Here is a 21491-nt window from a genome sequence, read left to right on the forward strand (position 1 = left end):
CCAGCGTACAAACCACACCAAACAGTGCATTTTTCGGGATGCATGGGCAGTTCTTGAACGGCTTCTGGTTGCTCTTCACCCCAAATGCGGCAATTTTGCTTATTTACGTAGCCATTCAACCAGAAATGAGCCTCATCGCTGAACAAAATTTGTCGATAAAAAAGCGGATTTTCTGCGCGAAACACATTTCGAACCGAACACTGATTTTGGTAATAAAATTCAATGATTTGCAAGCGTTGCTCGTTAGTAAGTCTATTCATGATGAAATGTCAAAGCATACTGAGCATCTTTCTCTTTGACACCATGTCTGAAATCCCACGTGATCTGTCAAATACTAATGCATGAAAATCCTAACCTCAAAAAAATCACCCGTTATTTTGTGTGTGTTCAAAAATGTGTAGCGTCTGATAAATTAAAAAATTACTAACACTGACTTCCACTCCTCATTTTTACATTCCCCATTTCGGTTCTCAAATTGTGTCGAAAAATCATTTTTTCTCATTTTCATTCTTATTATACGTTTGTAAGCGCATTCTTGTGGTTTTCTGGCTTTTCTTGGCTTTTTCTTAACTAAGTAATCGACTATCAAGAAAAAAGATTGACTTCGGTTTTACCAAAAAAGTTTCCATACAAGAACTTGATTTTGATTGGTCAGTTTGTATGGCAGGTATATGCTATAACGGTTCGATGAACAATTTTTTACGAAGATTGCGATTGTAGACTCTAAATAATCAACTTTAAATTTCGTGAAGATATCTTGTTAAATAAAAAAGTTTTCTGTATAAGGGCTTTATTATGTGCTTTATTGGTCCGATCTGAACAATTTCCTCGGAAATTATACTGTTGTTTTGTGAAATTTCGTGAAGTTTCCCATTCAAGAACTTGATTCCTATCGGTCAGTTTGTGTGGTAGCTGATGCTATCGTTGTCCGATATCAGCGGGTCAAACAAATGAGCAGCTACTTGAGGCAAATATATTCAAGGATGTGCAACTAACCAAAAATTCTAGTTCGCAATATTTTTTGGTGGGTAAATTTATAATAATATTCTGGGATGTGCAACTAACCTCTAACGTATTTTCAGTGTAACCTCATCATTTTCCAGAATCAACCTGTCAACTTTACACAATTAACCATTTTTAATTTTGAATATTTTTTAACCCCTATTTACATATTCTAGTCACATGCATTCAAAACGCCTATCAAATTTAAAAAATCTCAAAAGTTTTGTTAATGTAAATTTACGCGTCTTCTTGCAGTTGTAGGCGCCCCAGTATGCATGACATAATTTTTGAAAAAGTTTATTTACATGCCACATGTGGTTATCGCAATTACAAAAAATTTTGATCTTAATTTGTACGTAGAAAAGCGAAAAGAAGAATGCGGCAAAAACATAATTTTTCTCTGTTCAGACATTTGGTTGTCAGCGCTGCATTTGCTGCGCATGTGTACACCTTTTGCGGCATAAAAATCTTCCGCGTGGCCAAGCATGAGTCACGTTTACAATAAATTAAAATTCCTGCAAGTACCTGCCGGTAGACAAGCATTTAATGAACACAAGCAAGTCATCGGCTTCAAAGCAACAACAACAAAATTAGAAGGCGCGACATAAACTTGTCACCGGTAACTTTTGTTTATGCCCGTACTTTGGGTTTTCTTAAACGCTTTCGCCATTACTTAGAATAAAAGAGAAAAATGTAAAGCAAAATCATATCTGCACGTCATAATCTATGCCGCGGCTTCCATGTGATACACAATAAGCCTCCTAAGTGATAACAATAACAAAATACAAAGCATTAGCGTTTTGATCGTACACAAATGACATTAGCATGCCGCGCCGTTCGCCGTTCATGCGATATTACGAGCGTAAAAGCTGAACTGAAAACGAAAACAATCACCTTCACACGCAGAAATGTTATACATAATTGAATTTTCAAAATATGTAAAACAGCTGTCAGAGCGTTAATTAAAAATGCCAAGCGTGTGGTGCGCTCTTTATAGTAATAAACTTCTTTAATTCTATTTTGTAGTTAGCTGTTTTCCGAGATCAGCTCAAAACTGTCACTACACCTATCTACGCTAATTGTTTGACAATGTATTCCATATACTGACACCCAAAAGAGTGTCTCCCAGGCTGTGATGACATTGCTTGAAATGTTTCTCTCTCACAGCTTCACCTACTTTCGGCGCTTGACATCTTGCATGGCCATCAGCGGAAAAATTGTACACGACCCATCAGATACAGATACATATGTATGTATGTATGTATGTACATACTATACATGCACTTGCACGTGCTGTCATTGTCAGCAGCGGTGAGATTGTGGGTGGGTTCATACTCGCTTGAATTCTTGCTTTTTTCGTTTAACCGAAGTGCTGCCAGTTTCGTACACGATTTTGTATGTTACTGACACTTAGGTATAACAAAGTAATGAAATTAATTTTTTGTACACCTAGAGGTGAGGCGTATATGAAATGTCACAGTTTTTACCACGAAATGTGGCTTTCTTCAATATTTTGAGTACACATTTTATTTATGTTAGTTTTTTTTTAACAAAATGCAGAGCTGTGCCTGTCAACGGTGTGGGTGTCATGTTGACATGTGTGCATGTTTGTGTACTCTAATTGTCAGGTGTATTACGTTGAGTTGTTATGATTTGACATAGTGTTTTGTCTGTTTTAGTTTGACATGTAACGGTGTTATTTGTCATAGTTGTATGGGTATTTAAATTGCTTTAAATTTTTTGTGGTTCGAATTTTACACAGAAAAATAAAGAAAAGCAGAAAGAAACATTAACTTCGGCTGCACTGAAGACATAATACCCTTCACAGGTGTATTTTTTATAGCATAACATAGTATAACAAGATCTTTATATGTAAAAGATCGTCAGTTTGAAAGAGAGCGCTATGTTATAGTGATTCGATCTGACCCATATCTTCGGATTTTACCTTTGAACAATAATCTGTGCAAAATTTGTTGAATTCCATTTAAAAAAGAAAAAAATTTCCATGCAAGGACTTGAGTTTGATCGGTTGTATGACAGCTACATATATACTGATATCGGCTGTTCCGACAAATGAGCAGCTTCTTGCTAAGAAAAGGTAGGACAGACAGATGGCCATTATTACGTTACATATATTGTGAAAAACCGAATATAGCCTGCCCAGGATATAGTTACACAAATTTACAGTAATTTTTCGACTTAAAGGCTGTTTCTTGCTAATTTTGGGTTGCTAAATCCGAAACTAATAGCAAACGACAAAAATAGATGTACTTGATGGAGAATGTGTGAACTCAATTTCGTAATCAGGCGGGCTCAAATATTCTGCAGACCTCTTAGCACATAAGTCATAAATTGTTCTTCAGGTTTGTTGAGTAGTGTTTTGTATTATTTGAGTAAAAAGCTATCGTCCGAATTGTAAATTATTTTATTATTATAATTACATGTGGAAAACTCGTTTTCTATAAAGAGCACAGTTCGCATCTTCTCTAACGCAAAAATTATTTCATCTCCCCTTATGTACATATACATAAGTATGTATGTATACAATATCATCGAATGAAGTAATTTTACTTTTAAAAATTCTTCATAAAACACAAAGATATCTGGGCGGTAATATTAGCAAATATTTCTGAGTAAATGCCACTATAATATTTGAAAAAGCATAAACTATAACATTTACTGCTTCAAAATCCAACACAGTAGGTCTTTGTAACACAGCTCTTATGCTTATTCAAGTTCCTACATATGTACATGTACATATACATATTTGTATGTGTTTACAGCTTCGTATACCGAAATGTGGCAACAGCGCACAATTTTTCCAGCACAAATTCATTCACTCGCCTTACACACGCCACCCTCACATATTTTCCATCATTTTCCACTTACATAAATACACGAGTATACTCATATAAACTGCCAACCCTGTGGGTGGCCATATCCATTACACAAAGTTTTGTACGCGTCTCTTATAGAGAGTTCCTTCTCTCGGCTTCGAATCTTTTGCCACGCTTGCTGCTACTACAAGCACGCTCACTGTTGTTGTTATTATTATATCTTTTTTCTTTTTAATTTTTTTTTGCTTGCTTTATTCTAGTTACACTTTTCACCCTACAGTGGCGGACAAAAGTCTACATACACCCCCTATTTCCATTGATATGAGAGTACAAAAAGTTTTTAGAAAAATGTATTTATACAGTTTTATTCTAATATTTATTATAATAACAGTCAACTAAAAAATTTCATTATTTAACATAAAACAACAAATTTATGGAAGAAAAAACTCAAAAAATTGCTTTGACAAAAGTCTACATACAGTTCAAATCCCATACTCTTGTACATTGTTATATTAACAGTAAGGTAACGTTAGCCTTTTTCTTTTATTTCAATATGTTAATTGTTTGATATTTATTGAATTTTAGTTGTGGTTTAAGCCCTTCAATAGCTATAATGGCTCCGCGAAATGAAATATCAATTGATGTAAGAAATTTGGTGATAAAAGAAAGAAAAGAAAAAAAAAATCATATGGTGAAAATTTCTAAAATTTTAAACTTGAGTCGAGCAACAGTACAGACAATTCTAAAAAAACTTTAAAAATAATGGTTCCAACGAAAATAAACCGCGCAGTGGACGCCTAAAAAACAATCTCGTAGGAGACGTCAGCCTGATTCTCAACGAAGTAGACCAAAATCCAAAAGTAAATGCTCCAAATATAGCCGAACGCATAGTAAGTACGTCACAATAAGTATCCAACCAAGAACAATAAAAAAAAAAACTCTAAACGATAACGGATTCCAAAGTAGAACACCACGGAAGAAACCTTTTATTTCTGAAAAAACCGGAAACTTCGTTTAAAGTTCGCCAAAAAACACAAAGAAAAGGAAATGGATTTTTGGGAAAAAGTTTCATTTACAGATGATTCTAAATTCACCCTTTTTGGTAGTGGTGAAAGTGCTAAAATTTGATGGAAAACTAACGCCACGCTTGACCCGAAGAACGTAGTATCATTTGTGAAGTTCGGTGGCGACAGCGTAATGATTTGGGGAGCTGTTGCGCCCTCTGGAGTTAGAAATTCGGACTTTATTGAAGGTAAAATGGACGGTTATAAGTATAAGTCTCTGTTGGAACATAATTTGAAGCCTTTGGTGGATAATTAAGGGCTTGGTTCCGGTTGGATATTTCAACAAGATAACGATCCGATGCATGCGGCGCAAATTGGTAAGGACTGGTTGCTTTATTATACTCCAAGGCAATTAAATACACCACCTCAAAGTCTAAATATGAATATTATTGAACATGTCTAGGAGATTTTGGTGCGTAAAATTAGAAGAAAGCACCAAGTTTCTAGCTCTGCTATACTCTAAGAGCGCATATTGGAACCTTGGAAACAGCATTACATCTGCAGCGTTGACAAATTTAGCAGAATCATGCCACGGCATCTTCAAGCAGTTATAGATGCCAATGGGGACCCAACTAAATACTAAAACGTCTTAATAACTAGCATTTTGTAAAGTTTTTCGCACTGAACTAAGATATTTTTGTACTGTATGTAGACTTTTTGTCAACACAATATTTGAGTTTTTATTCCATAAAATTTGGTAGTTTTATATTAATTAACGGATTTTTTAAGTTTGTTGTTATTAGAAAGAAGATTAGCATAAAACTGTATCTACACATTTTTCTAAAAAGTTTTTGTACTGCTTTATTCTAGTTACACTTTTCACCCTATATAAATCCACAATACTCCGTGTTCATCAGCAAACAAGTCGAGTTATGTGTATGTATGTATGTAGGTATGTGGTGGTATCTACTACTACATTGCGCTCTTGTTTTGCTTACTCCAAGCGCCACGGCTTGTAGTAGGTGTTATCTTTGACGGAGAAAATGTATTTGTACAACAGCTCCAACACAGACATAGTTGCTGATGGGCAGCTTCTCTCACATCTCTCACACGACATACCTGACCGCAGTTCTGGCTCGTTGCCGTTGCTACGGCAAATACGCATTCGGGGTAGCAAAATGGTGAGGGAAGTTGGAAAAATTGTTGGTGTTTAACAAGCAATGTGAAATGGGCATAAGTGGTGCTTTTAAAAATTTAGTTGGCTGCGCTTAATTCATAAGATGTTATCAAAGTCAGTAGTCATGTCCAAAGTATACACACATATACCCTCATATTTAGAAATTTATGTACGTACATATATTAATGTATGGTTCATGTTTTCAATGCGCTTCCGGCAGTTGTAAAAGAGTAGCGTTTTTCCAACACGGAAATTTGCACCTTTTCACTGTGCAACCCTGCACAACCAAGGGGTTTTACCAACAAACAACACACATGTAAGTGTCATATAATAAGGAGTATGTGTATAATAAATGTTTGATAACTTTAAACTTTAACTGCTTTAGTTAAGTTTTAATGAAGTTTGCTGAGGATTTGAACCAAAATTTCACTCGTTTATAAAGTTGGCTCTAGCTACTGAAAACTACAATTTAATAAAATATTTAATTTAACCTAATATTTCAGCATATTCCACAGACATATTATTAATTGAATTAGTTGTATTAAATTATATCACGTGAGCAAATATATTATACTTTTATAGGTTGAGTAAGATTGAATTTTTTTCTTTCAATTTCAACCCATATACACACATATGTACATACAATAATATCCTGAACTGGCACACATTTCGTATTGTTTGCTGAAATACTTTTCTCAACCTGCTATGCTACGTTGCCACATTTTTGGTTTGTTTTGCGGCCGCTCTTTCCTTTTATGACCAACGTTGTCCCAATTATTCCTTGAATTGCATCCATTAAACATTTGCTTTGTTGTGGTTTGTTCAGTTGTAGTAAGTAAATTTTGTGTTTTGTTTTTCGTCGGAAAAATCGGATTTCGTTGTCAAAAAATAACAGTACAAACAAAAATACATACCACTAGTCAGATTATTTTAAAGTACGCCAAAAGTAGCTGTTTATGTGTGGCAAAGTGAGTGCGAATTAAACGCCTGGTGACCATAGGCGGGTGATTGATGCTAACGATTTCAAAATTTGTCTCTTAAAATTAAAAATTTGCAAAATTTTTTTATGTTGATGAAATATTTTCACATTTTAGTAGTAAATCATTCTTAAAATATAGTTACTTTTACATTTAAGAAATAAATAATTTTTTAAATACTGTATATGTACATATATAGGGTAGTCGAAAAAGTCTTTTCGTACTACTAATCAAAATTCAACTTTTTTATATTTATAATAATAAACTAATAAACAAATATGTATAAATATGTATTGGTCGACCACTTTTTGCCATTTTTCCGTTATTCCATCATGTAAAACGAAATTTCCAAGTTTCCAAAACGGAAGCGAGCGATCGTCTCCGTAAATTTCACAAATTTCATTGATGGCTTTTGTGGCATTCTTTCCCTTTTTTATACAAAATTTTCAAAATATAGCGAATTTCTTAATTATGTTCACTAATTTTTGAACAACTGCAACTTGTTTTCAACTTCACCGAATTTAATTTTTTTTGTGTAAAATTTTTTTTCGGCTAAATGAAGCTTAAAATCTCGCCTTTCCTATACTATATGGTATGACACAATGTGATTGGTAGCACTGGAGATATACGACTGCAACGACATCTATTGACAAAATACGAAACGACTTTTTCGACCACTCAATATATACATACATATTGTATAAACCAGCTGATGATTAATTCTTTCACTCATTATTTTTTTGTGAGTAATCTTTCATCTACCAAAATTGGGGTGTGTTCATATAATACGTGAGTCAGAAAATGTTTGAAGTAAACTTGGATAGGAAGTTAAATTGCAAAGCATGTTATATACAAATAACTTAAAAATTTCTGAAAGACTGTAATTTTTTCCCTGAAAAAAACGTCAAATTAAAAAATTGTATGACTACTAAAACAATATGAAAAAATTAAAATAAAATAAATATTTATGGTGGCTCTTACCAAATTTTTAATTTTGTAAAAAATTTAAAATAAAAATTGAATAACAAAATATTATCATAAAAAAACATATAATACCTTAAAATAAAACCATTTATTTTTACTAGTTTTCAATAATACACCTTAATAACATGCTTGCTCCCTTGTGCTCGGATTTGTTATGCATAGTTTTGTCGAGGTTAAAATCGATTTTTTCAGGAACATATTTTTTAGGGTTGTTTATTACATGCTTATGATTTCGTAGGCTTTAACAGCAAATTTATGTGCTTACCTTTCTAAATGAGCACTCATTTACTCATGTGTTGGGTTATACACCTTTGCGTGTCATTATAGTGACAGGTATTCATTTTCTTTATAAGGAAAATATACCAATATTTCCCTTTCGTTTCAATTGACCACAAACAAAATATATACATACATATATACGTAAGTATATCTTATGCACTGAAAGAATTTCGTTTATGGTTTTGCTAATTATTTTTTATAATAAACATACAATGGCTTTACACGCGAAAAAAATCTGGCATTAAAATTTTGTATTTTCTGTCATGATGGAATCGCTATAATGTCATAGGTTTTTAAGTGTAAACTTTCGATACTAACTTTTCGAGTACTGCTAAAAAAGACGTCTCATGAATATGCCTTCATCTTATCATGATTATAATAAGTCAAGCGATGGGCTACTTCTAAAACTTGTCATTCGCTATGAGAATAGTACAAACATCAGCAAGAAGTGCTTCAAGCATTTGAAACGAAATTAATTTTACTATATCGTTTTAGTCAAGACGAGTGTAACGCAACATTTTCAACCTGTTTTCTCACTATGCACTGCGTGTTAAGCTAATTGGACATTAAGTATCACAAAAACTATTATTAACCAGATTTGATGACTAATAATATAGGCTGTCCTGTTTATTGTTGCTGCTAAGTATGTTAACAGAAACAACTTACTTTTTTCCAACACCCTTTCACCTCTCGACCGCATTGGCATTCTTACTCGGATGCGTGACTAATAAAAACTACCACATATAGTATATCGACTTATAAAGTTATGAAACACACCTCTTTGCATGCCAACAAACAATGCACAGAAATAAACACAATTATTAAACAAGAACAAGACAAATGTGCGAGTGCTTCATAGACACCGGAAATAATCATTGCTTTGGCACTTCAAAAAAAAGTAGAAAACAAATAAAAGGAACAACTATTTTCGGCGCGTTATCGACGGAAGGAAATGGCGGCAGCACAAAAGCTGGCTATTTTGGCTTGCGGCTAATAAAATAACGAATAGAAGGTGAATAATATGAAAATTTGTTAGTTTTTGGTAGCATTTGTCCCGAAAAGTCAATGTAATGCCAATTAGGGCTGGCCAATAAGACTAGGAAAATAGAAAAATGAAAGGGCGTTAATGATGGACAAGGCAATTATTTATCGCAATGGTTACATATTTGCGGAAGTATTATGGTGTGTGCACACTTCGCAACTAGTTAATACTTTTATGATTTGAGTACTAATTATGACTGCTTTTATCTATCATTTAGCGCTGCTGCTTTTTCGCTTGTTTGCCTAGCTATTATTTGCCAAGTTCATGCTAATCGTTGTTGGCACATAAAATTTAAATTTGTGTATTTGCGGTAAATGATTCGCCGGTAAGCTTAAATGTGTTTCTTTTTTTCATTTTTATTGATGACAACAACTGCTTGAACTACTTATTTGCACAGCAATAGCAGCTCTCGCAGTTTTATGTCTAATTGGTAGTTTCAATTTTGTGCAAACCTTTAGCAAGTGCTAAGTTAAAGTTTATGTCACATCAGTTTGTTTTTCTTTATTTATTGTTTGACTTAACAGCGACTCGTCGAAAACCAGTTCATAATTAAAAAAAATTAATAAATCATGTGAAATAAACTCACCCAACTTTGACAATTTCAGTTTCGTACAAATATTACTGTTGTTGCAAATTGAAATATTGAATTTTACTTAGTATCATGCCACTGAAATCAACGGAAATCCATCAAATAGTGTCAGTCACCGATCCACTTGTTTTCGGCGCGCATTACTGGCGATCGTTTCGGCCCGAACTGCTGCACGGTTGGTTGTTGTGTTGACGTTTAACTTTACTACACCGGTTTTCAACTTGATTGTACTTAAATGGATGACTTCATGGCATTTTTTACAATTCCATCATTTTTAATTTCTTACTTTGTTTTGCATTTTTTATTGCCAATTCTCTGGTGGTATTGTGTCTATTTTCGCTTGCTTATGGCTTATTTTGTATTAAAATACACACGCTGAGCTAAGAGTTATAATTTATTTGTGAAAAGTTGCTATAACAACAATTAGTTGGAAAGCATTTTGGAGGAATTTTATAGTAATAGTATAGTTCTAACTAGTATATGATGAAAGTCGCCTCGATTTAGACGCATTGAAGCCGCAAGAAATATGTATATTTGTAGTATAATACTCGTATCTCTACCTATGAAGTTTAAAATTTTCGCACTTAAGAAACCCCCACAAGTCAAAGGGTATCGTATAGCTAAGCCTAACTAACTAAGTGTTGAATACTGAAAGAGAGTAGACCCTTTAAGTGCCAGCATCCAAATGGGTATGAATTGGTGCATATTGTCGAGTTCATGGTGACCCTAGGCAGGTGATTGATGCTAATAACAGAAGCACATAGCATTTACTGTAGTACGCGCATTTCGTTTAGCCGACTGGCAGACTCTTACTATTATTCAACTGAGCCATTTTAGACAGTGAATGAGAAACTTAGAGTACAGCCATTACAAAGAGGCAAAAAGTGATAATTTCGGTGCGCACTTCATTTAGCCGAAAAGTTGATAAAAATATTTAAAAAGCACACAATCATTGAAATAAATAAATTTGGGAAATCCTTGCCAATAACTCAGTTATTCCATTTTATTTTTTTATGGCCGTTAGACTCATGCTGAAGGGATCCAACTTATCAAATTAAGAAACGGCTTAAGTAATTTGTAGATTGTTTCAAAAGTTAATAGAAATATGACCAGGAGCAGTAAACTGAAGGGATCTAAGAGATCACAAAACGGCAAAAAGATCAAGGCCCTGGCTTTACAAATTGTATCAAAACTTGGTTTTCACACTACATAAAAGCGAATTTTTCTCAAAATTTCATCACCAAAAGCACAAGCACATCCCTTGACAAAATACTATAAGGATGGAAAGTTAGAGTTCGAAAAAATGCATATGAAGTGGACATTAGAATTGAGAAATTTAGGGTTTTTTTCTCGCAACAAAAAAATTTAATATCGACGGTCCAGACGGATTTGGTTACTTTTGCATGATTTGGAAAAAAAGAGGAACAGGTTAAGCAGAAACTTTGGTGGTGGAGGTGTCATGATTTTGGAAGATCCAAAATAAACTATGCTCCAACAAAAACGAATAGCGACACATACATATGTTGGGATCAAACTGGATCTCATTTCTCCGGGACTGACATTAAAACGAGGGAGCCAGTGAGAACCAGGGATAACCAATGAGAAGCAAGCAGAGCCACTGGGAGCGAATAAGAGCCGCAGAAAACCAAGGGAAGGCAAAGAGTACCAGGAAGAACCACAAAGAAGATTAGCTCTCCAATGAGAACCAAGAATATCCACGCAGAAGCAATGAGAACGAATAACAGCAACTGGGAATTAAGGTCAGGCAATGAGTATCAAGGAAAACTACTGAAAAACAGATAGAACCAAACAGAATCAGAAATAGCCAATGCAAACCCGGGAGAGCCACTGAGAATCAAGGAAAACCGCTGAAAAATAATGAGAATCAATGAGAACGAAGAAGAGAATCCTGGTAGAAAAAAAGAAAACACTGAGAAATAGAAAGAGTCACTGAGAACCAATGGGAAATAGGGAGAGTCAAAGAGAACCAGGGAGAGCTAGGCTAAATATCACCCAATTTGTGAAAATAATATTAATGAGATAATTTCAGTATTGAGAAAACAAAAAACAAAGGTTTCAGATCCCAAGAAGAAAAATTGAACTAAAAGAAAATAGATGGAATACTGAAATCATTTTCTTAGCTGAGGTATTTTTACTGTTAAAAAAGTCTCGAATCGTTTCGTTCTGTCGGACTTTTTGTGACACTACAGAGTCATGGGTTCTGGTACACATATTTTGAAAACTCTAATTATCTCAGAGACTATTTGCAGTACAATCAAAACTACCAGACAGTGAAATCAAGATCAAGAAGTCTACAGACTTATATTGGTATGTTGTAGGCTTTAGTCCCGAATAAGCAAAATTTAACTATTTTCGGACATAAGTTTGTTTTTCTGAAAGCATGTATCGCCTAGATAGTAATGCCCTACTTCTATATATATTTAGACCCTGAACACCGTATACGCCATGATGTTTGTAACACCCAGAAGAAAGCGTCAAAGACTCTATAAAATAAATTTATAAATGATCAGCGTGACGAGCTGAATCAATTTAGCCACGTCCGTCTGCCTGCATATATACGAACAAGTTTCTCAAATTTTGAGATATCGATCTGAAATTTTCAATAGTCCCCTTCTATGGTTTTAATTAGAATTTCCGTGTTTTTATTTGCGAAATACATATTAGATAAGCTAAACCTTCAAAATGGAGAGGAGAATTTTATGAACTTGACTTATACATTTTAATTGAGACATTTTTAAGAAATTGAAATTTGCGAATATAATGTCTTAACTGCAAAGATTGTATAACAAATAAAAGCAAAAACCGACAACAACAAATTGTAAACATAAACACAAATCCACAAAAAGCCGGCTTTATGCTAGAAGCGTGTTGTTCGTTCATATACAAATAAAAAAAAATATTACAATAAAACGAAAAAAAAAACAAAGCAAAACGTGCTAAACCAGTTCAAAGCAAACAACAACATTTACTCGTTTGATTGCTATAACATTGAACATGGAACGCTCCAGCAAAGGTACGAGCAAATGACAAAGATGTGCCGATGACGAGCAATACGACTAAAAAAACATAAAGTACTGACAGCCAGCTATTGAAGCGTGACACTGCGCAAGCGTAACAAACCGCAGTCATAATAGTTGCATACATGTGAACAAACAAACTTCTGCGTACTTGTAGGTGACATGGCAAACGCACCGAAGAAAAGGCCAAGTGCGTCCACAAGTCGAAGTGTCAGAAATGACAATGTGGTCGCTACCGCACTAAGCGCTTAGCGCTACATTTACCCCACGCCTCCAGATGACGCTAAATCAATGTGACAGCGCTGCTAAACGGATGTGATTATTTTCAGATTTCATGCGCATGTAAGCAATGCATAAGCCGACGCCAAAGCACATAAGTCGACTTTATAAATAAGTAATTTGCTTTTATTTATTTATTTTTCTATGTAGCAGTAATTGAAGCGGCGCGTCACGTTGCAGGCGTACAAGCGACCCGCGCATTTGCAACATTAGCATGAAATGCATCTTCGTAAAGCCAGCGAATGGCAAGCAGTAGCAACAACTTAACGAAATCAAGCAACATTAAAATGATATAAATGAAATGAACGTCGGGCTACTGCACGCGGGCGTCAGATAAGGTCACACACACTCATATGTACTCCCACGTTGGTTGCATGCATGCGGCGTTGATGTTGTGCCGACAGTGTTGTCGTGCGCTACTCAGCCAACATGCATATTTAATTCGTACAACACCGAGTGTGCATGTGTTGCTATCAATGCAAATATTGCCGACCGCATGCGTCTTTCGTTGCCGACTGCTGATGGCGCTGCCAGTCTGTTGGGCTATTGTGCATTTTTTATGTCAACGTCGTCGTCGCCGTATTTGTGGCAATTTAATAGCATGCAAATCTCTACGTTTTGCCTCTGCACTCTTCAGCTCTTACGCCGTGGCACAGCGTTTAACCACACGTTTATCGTCGTGGGATTCATCCGTCGAAACATGCAAGTGTGCGCTTTTGTTGCTTTTCGTTGTTCAGCGTATGGCATGCTGTGGCAAATGTGGTGCGAATTTCATTTTTATTAAAATATTTATGATCACAAATTCGTTGGAGATTATCCATTTATCAAATGTGTTTGTGAAAAGCTCCAATTGCTATGCAAATATCGTGTGGAATATTTGAAAATTATTTAATAATTTCAAAAGAGTGTCATTTGCCTAAATTATTTCATTTATAACTTGTTGCCAATTTTCTCTTTTCTTGTTTTCTCTGAAGATGCTTGTATATTTTCAGTATTCAGAAAGAATACCGTAATAAAATCTCAACAATAATTGGTTTATAAATCATGAAGAGTGATGATAATATAATTTGATACCGATATTTCGTATCAAGCGTCATATATCGCAAACGGAAATCTCTTACCTCGATAATTATGTTATAACCAATGAGTTTTATAAATAAGATCGCAATAATTCCAATATAAGCTTAAACAAGAAAAAACGCTAACTTCGACTGCACTGAAGCTAATATACCCTTCACAGTTGCATTTCTTTTAGTAACTATGCGTTCAGTTTGTATGGAAGCTATACGCAATAGCAATCCGAGCTGAACATTTTTTTCGAGATTATATTATTACCTTAAGCAGTAATCCATGTCAAATTTCGTGAAGATACCACGTCAAATGCGAAAGTTTTCCATACAAGCCCTTGATTCCGATCGTTCAGTTTGTATGGCAGCTATATGCTATAGTTAACCGATCTGAACAATTTCTTCGGAGATTACATTGTTGCCTTAGAAAATAATCTGTACCAAATTTCGTGAATATATCTTGTCAAATGTGAAAGTTTTCCATACAAGAACTTGATTCCGATCGTTCAGTTTGTATGGCAGCTATATGTTATAGTGGTCCGATATCGGCAGTTCCGACAAATGAGCAGCTTCTTGAAGAGAAAATGACGTTTGCAAAATTTCAAAACGATATCTTAAAAACTGAAGGACTAGTTCGTATACATACAGACTTACAGACGGACATGGCTAAATCAACTCCATCATTTATGTATATACAATATATACTTTATAGGGTCTCATACGCTTCCTTCTGTGTGGTACAAACTTCGTGACAAACTTAATATACCCTGTTCAGGGTATAAAAATAAAAATAAAATACCATCGTTTTGATGATGATATCTGACGGGTGGTCCATAAATATGGGAGGCCATATTTGCTTTCATTTATATATGATGTTTTGACAGATAATAAATTTCTTACACATACTCGTATAGCTCTAAAACCAGCTGACAGAGTGAACACATGTTTTTGACATTTAGTTGTTTAATTCGGTATAATCTATAATAAGGATAGTAATAAGCAAATATGATGTTTTTGCAGTGCGAATACTTTTATAAAAGTTTCAGACTCCAATGGAAATCTGTAGGAAAGGAGTGTAAAACATCGGATATGAAAGATGTAGTCCAGTGGCCATATGATTTAAAATATTTCTTTTAAAAAAACTCCACACAAACACATACATATTTCCGTGTTATTCTAATTTGTATGCAAATTAGTCTACTATTTTACTTACTTATATATAATACATTTATTTATCTAGTTTTAGGCATATTTATAGAATTTGTTCATAATTTTAAAATTTCTAACTAATTATTCAAATTCTATCTCGGTCCCTCAATGTATTCCCCTTGGCCTCAATATACTTCGGCCAACGATTTTTCCAATCCTCAAAACAATTGTTAAAGTAAATTTCCGGAATAGGCTTCAGTGCTTCAAATTGACTCAAAACGGGTGCACCGGAAAGAACGTTTGGTTTTGCTGAATATAGATGACACACCGAGCTGAATCAGGCGAATACGATAGTTACGGCACGATATTGGTTTAAGATTTGACAAAAAACTGACGAAGAAGCAATACAGTATGCGACGATGTGTTATCGTGGTGCAAAAACATAGAGTTGTCGGACCATAAATCCGGTATTTTTTTACGAATAGCTATTCGCACACGCCTCAAAACACTCAAACCATATTCCTTGTCGAAAGAAAATTGGAGTGCACCACACCTCGATAATCGAAGAAAACTGTCAACATACAATAATCTTGATTTTTAACCTACTTTGACGTGATTTTTTCGGATTGGCTCAACATTGCTACGATATTTGACCGATTGTTCGTCTGTTTCCAGGTCGTAAGCATCGATCCAAGACTAATCTCAAATAATAATATGCTTCATGACATCCTGGTAGTCGGAAAGCATTGTGTCACAAGCGGAACTTCTTTGTTAAATAATTTGACTCATCGTAAAAATCGCCGAATGCACTTTATGTACTTCAGAAAGACAAAAGTACACTGCACACTAATGATTATTTTGATGTGACATTTGTAACAGATGTCACTGACAGTCATACCAAGATTGAAATAAAATATTTTAACGAAGAGCTTTTCGCGCGAAATTTAAATTATAAATCTTGCTGTTTTTTGCCCACAGTAGTACATATGTACATACATATGTATGTAGTACATAATACTTATAAGTATGTCTATTGAGTAATAAGAAAGCTAATCTCAATTTAAATCATACAAGTTTATACAATTGAGGTGCGTTAAATGCTAAAGCAAAAAGTATAATATACCATAATTAGCATTTTATTCACTTTTTTTTAACAAAAACCACAATAACTATAAATAAGTACAACAAAGCGCAAAAGCAGAGCACAGGCAAAAGCTCAAGCGTGAAATAAGTTCTAGAAAAAAACAATTTTATACAAAAATATTTGTTTTAAGTGTGAAATTTGATATGCAGCCGGTTTGTTATCGATAATTGAGCTTGATAATGTACGTCAGATTGCGAAGTTGGCGATGGATTTTGCTCAAACAAATAAATAAATATGTTCATAAATGTGTGTCAAACCAGTGGCGGTTACACAAGGGATTTCGGGTTTGAAACCGTTAAAATCGCGTCAAGTGCATTTTGTATGTTTTAACCCTAGATTTCGAATATTCTATCTCAATACTTTGACTACAGAAATGAAAATTAATTCGATGTCAATGTGGAATATGGAAGAATGCAGAGAAAACTAACCTACGTTTTTGGAGGATTTGTTTCAAAAAAATTATACAGTCTCGGGCACTTTTCATCACCACAATCATGCTGCAAGAATACTTATTTCTCCAAAGCATTGAATTTTTTTCAGTGTTCTTCAAACCGGCTTTGTAAACGACACATACAAGGTCTGTCGCAAAAGAAACAGGACTGTTAAAAAAACAACAAAAAATTAATATTTTTCAAAAGTTATATTTTTTTATTCAAAGTAGTTTCCTTGTGCTTCGATACAGCGTTTAGCCCTTGAGAATATCGGTCGTCGCCTTTTGGATAGCTGAAATGTCCTGAAACCAGTGTCCTTTCATGGGCAAATGAAGTTTTCCAAATAGGTAAAAATCACAGGGTGCCAGATCAGGTGAGTAGGGTGAGTGATTAATGGTTAATATGGAGTTTTTTGTCAAAAAATCAGTGACAAGCGTCGACCGATGACACGGCGCATTATCGTGCAACAGGCGCCAGGACCCTGCCTCACGGTATTGTGGTCGAGCACGACGAATGCGTGACAAAAGACGCTTCATAACACCAAGGTAAAACACAGCATTAATCGTTTGGCCAGGTGGGACGAACTCTCGGTGTACAATACCCTCGGAATCGTAAAAACAAATCAGCATTGTCTTTATTTTTGACTTCTGAAGACGACTTGTCTCGACTCGTCACAGAGGTCCTCACGACCTTCTTGGAATCGCTTAAACCACTCATGCACATTACTACGGGATAGGCACTGATCACCATAAACTTTTTTCATCATTTGAAATGTTTCAGTAAACGTTTTCCCAAGTTTAAAACAAAATTTAATATTTGCTCTTTGTTCAAAATGCATTTTACGACCGATGACCAAAAGCTGCTGTCACTTTTTGATCGATAACATCGATTGTAGTTATCCAATTGTCTTAAAATTTTTACGAAATGTCAACAAGAGATTAAACTTTTTATTTCACATACCCACCAATAGGTAGCGCCACCAGAAACAGTTATATTTAAAAAGTTCTGTTTCTTTTGATACAGACCTTGTATAAGTGTCAAGAAGTTATACATTAAAGAAATTTCTTTATGTGTTTGCGAAACAATAAGCCTGAAATTTCTTACAGTTTCATTTGACACGTTTTATTTTTACTGGTTTTCCGAAACCCCCACATTTGATACATTTACCACATACATTGCTGGTAGATTTTGATACTAATAAAAAATTGTATTTCGACTTTTGACCTACTTTAAAATTTATGATAGAATTGGGAGTGTTTAGTGGCTGTTCTACCCACGTAGGCTGACGATCGCTAATGGCGGAGGAATTGTAAACGTCCCTTACGGTCTAAAAAATAATAAAACTGATGTAGTTAAAATATGCAAAACAAAACTTAGCTTTGAAAAACTCGTTTATTTTTTAATCCGCATTGTACCCTTCATCGAATTCTACTCGGAAACTTTGTTTTTGCTTTCATATGTTAAATTTTTTGTAAGCAAGCAGCGCTCAAAGTTAGCGAGCAGAGAAATGGCGAAACGAAGACAGCTACTTTTAAGTTAGTTTCAGATTCTCAATGTTATACACTTTCTATGGTTTGACATTTAAATTTGACAACTGTCAGATTACGGCTCTGTGCTTTTCATATAATACGGTTCATTTAAATATAAAAGCTCTTCAACTTTTTATAAGTTTATATAGCACAAACACACACACAAATACAAATATTCCAAAAAACGTCTTCGAACATTGTTTATTATTGTTGCTCGCGTCAGAAGTGTGGGCTCAGCGATTGCAAATATTGTAGATACATACATATATATTTGTAAATAGAGTACGCGTTGCGCTGTAAATTTTGTAAAGGCATGAATACATTAATATAGTAATGCAAAAAATATAACACTATTTGCATACGGATATTAGTGCGGATGACGACGCCCGCTGTGCAGTTCAAGTGGCGCGAAATTGGAGCAAATTCATTAATTTTAAGAGGGGAAAACAACATAAGCACGTAATACAATTTTATTTACATTACATACGTAAATATGTATGTGTACAATATATGGATTTGAAAACTAAATAACGTGGGAGGGTACCAGAAAAAAGCCCACATTTGCGATTAACATTCGTTTTTTGTACTTTTTATGGGAAAAAAATAAAATTTTTTTGTTAAAATCTGGCAAAGTATTTCAACAGCTCATCAAGTAGACGAGACACTGTTTGTAAACGTTTTTCACTTGGCGCCGCTGCAACTTTTTCATTACACTTGATCAATTACGAATGGCTTAGCTCATGCTCATTACTGATAGCTGTCAAAATCGATCGCATATGAATATGTATAGGTAGATATAGTATGTACATATGTTTCTGTGCGAATATTAATGAATTATCGGTGGTAATCTAATTGACAAAATATCATTTGCTTTCAAGTTTAATGACCACTTTTCGGTATCTGTAGTCAGCTTAAAATCCCATCAACGCTGCTCAAGCGTCTAAGCTTTTTTCTGCGTTATCATTTCGCAATGTTTGCTTTTTATTGCATTTTATTTTTTATAGCTTAACTTCCGTTTCGCAATTAAAAAGTTATACAGAGAATTATATACACATATGGAAGCATTCTTTTATTCGCTGCCATTAAAGCCGCAATGAAATTTGTGAAAAAAATCCAACTGTCTGCGAACGTAACGCATATTATGCCTTCTGGCTATATGATTTGTTTTTGGGAGCATAGTGCGATGAAAGCGAACGCTTTGCTTTTATAACAAACGAAACGAAAAAAACTACTGAATACAAACAGCAAATTAAATTTTGCAGCTGCTGAACATCTGCGCATCTTTCAACTGCCAGTCCAATGTACCCTCGCGTTAAGTTTTATATTCAATACATTGGCGTACATAAGCACACACACGCTGTTGTACGCATCGATACACCCGCAGTAAAATTTTTCATTGACCGCAACACGTCTTCGGCGCTGCCACAAAAACGTGTAGATAGGCATATACATATGTACTTATGTACATACATATACATAAATTCGTTCCCATATATACTTAGGTATGTTCATACATAATACATTTAAATAGTACTTTAATACCATTTAAAGTTGACCCATCTGGCAACGCTGTAACTTTTAACAGCGCTGACAAATCGGCTAATGTCATACCGCGTTAGAAGCGTCAAATCAAGACAATTTATACCATGGAACAGTACACTCCAAAAGAACGCGCTGAAATTGTTCAGCTTTATATTCAAAATAACTTTTCAATTGTGTTAACTCAACGTGCGTTTCGCAAAAAAAATAAAGTGAAAAGTGCTCCAGTTAAGAACACAATTAAGTCTTTATACAAAAATTTGTGAACACCGGTAATCTCAGTAATGCCAGTCATGCATCCAGACAAAATGAAAATATCGAAGCTGTACGAGCCAGTATTGAGGAGACTCCATCGACGTCGAGTTATCGCCGCTCTCAGGAATTAGACATCTCTCGCACCACTCTCCGACGCATAATTCATAAAGATTTGAAGATGTTTCCTATAAAAATTCAAATGGCACAAAAACTAAACCCAGCTGATCAATTTATTGCGACCATTTTTCCCCGGGCGATTGATATCGAAAAATGGTGATGTTGACTGGCCACCGAGATCACCAGATTTGACGCCACCAGACTTTTATTTGTGGGGTTATTTGAAATCCAAGGTATACGCTAATAAGCCAAAGACCTTAGCTCAACTGAAAGCCAACATTCGACGTGAAACAGCCGCCATATCATCCGAAACATTGGCCAAAGTCATGGAAAATGTCGAAAAAAAGAGTGCATTTAGCTGTCAAAGCTAAAGGTGCCCATTTACGCGATCTAATTTTTAAATATTAGCTGAAACAAATCCCCTTGGACCAAAATAAATTATTTTTGAAATGAACAAAAAACATTGTTTTCTTTTGTTTTGTTGACAAATGGGTCAACTTTAAATGGCCTACCCTGTATATGTATATATTATGTATGTATATATTTATTTTATGTATTTGATTGTCGAAGCTCGCCACACACACCTGTATAAGCTCAAATATGTATATACATATGTACCTACGCATACATACAAATAATACATATACATACATACATACATTCATATATTCCAGCAAATTTCATGGAAGTAAAATTCTCATTTTCATGGTTTGTTTTTTTTTCTTTTTGAAATCGCGCCCTTCCTAAGTTATTGTTATTAATTTTTTATAGATAGGTATGTACATATAAGTATGTATAAGAGCATAGCTGGATAAATCAGTGACTTTTTGAACAGTGCTTACTTTATATAAAGATCATTTAGTTAAATCAAGAAGAGTACCATAATTTTTGATAATTTATGTATAACGGACTGGTTCTTACAATTTTCCACAAATGGAGAACGTCCATTCAACTTGAAAATATTTCAACATAACGATTACTGTTTTATTCAAATCGATTTTGTTGGAAAACTTAAATGAGTATTGTAATATTACTGTTAGAGGATGGTGAAA

The 21491-nt window shown here is 34.6% G+C and overlaps 1 protein-coding gene across 49 annotated transcripts in view; it reads left to right on the forward strand.

Annotated features, from left to right (window-relative positions):
* LOC105224521 (Down syndrome cell adhesion molecule-like protein Dscam2) overlaps positions 1 to 21491 on the forward strand; it is a 158160-nt gene that overhangs the window by 24737 nt on the left and 111932 nt on the right. The window lies entirely within an intron of this gene.

The sequence above is a fragment of the Bactrocera dorsalis genome, chromosome 3, assembly GCF_023373825.1.
Source record: "Bactrocera dorsalis isolate Fly_Bdor chromosome 3, ASM2337382v1, whole genome shotgun sequence".
In the NCBI taxonomy this organism is placed as follows: domain Eukaryota; kingdom Metazoa; phylum Arthropoda; class Insecta; order Diptera; family Tephritidae; genus Bactrocera; species Bactrocera dorsalis.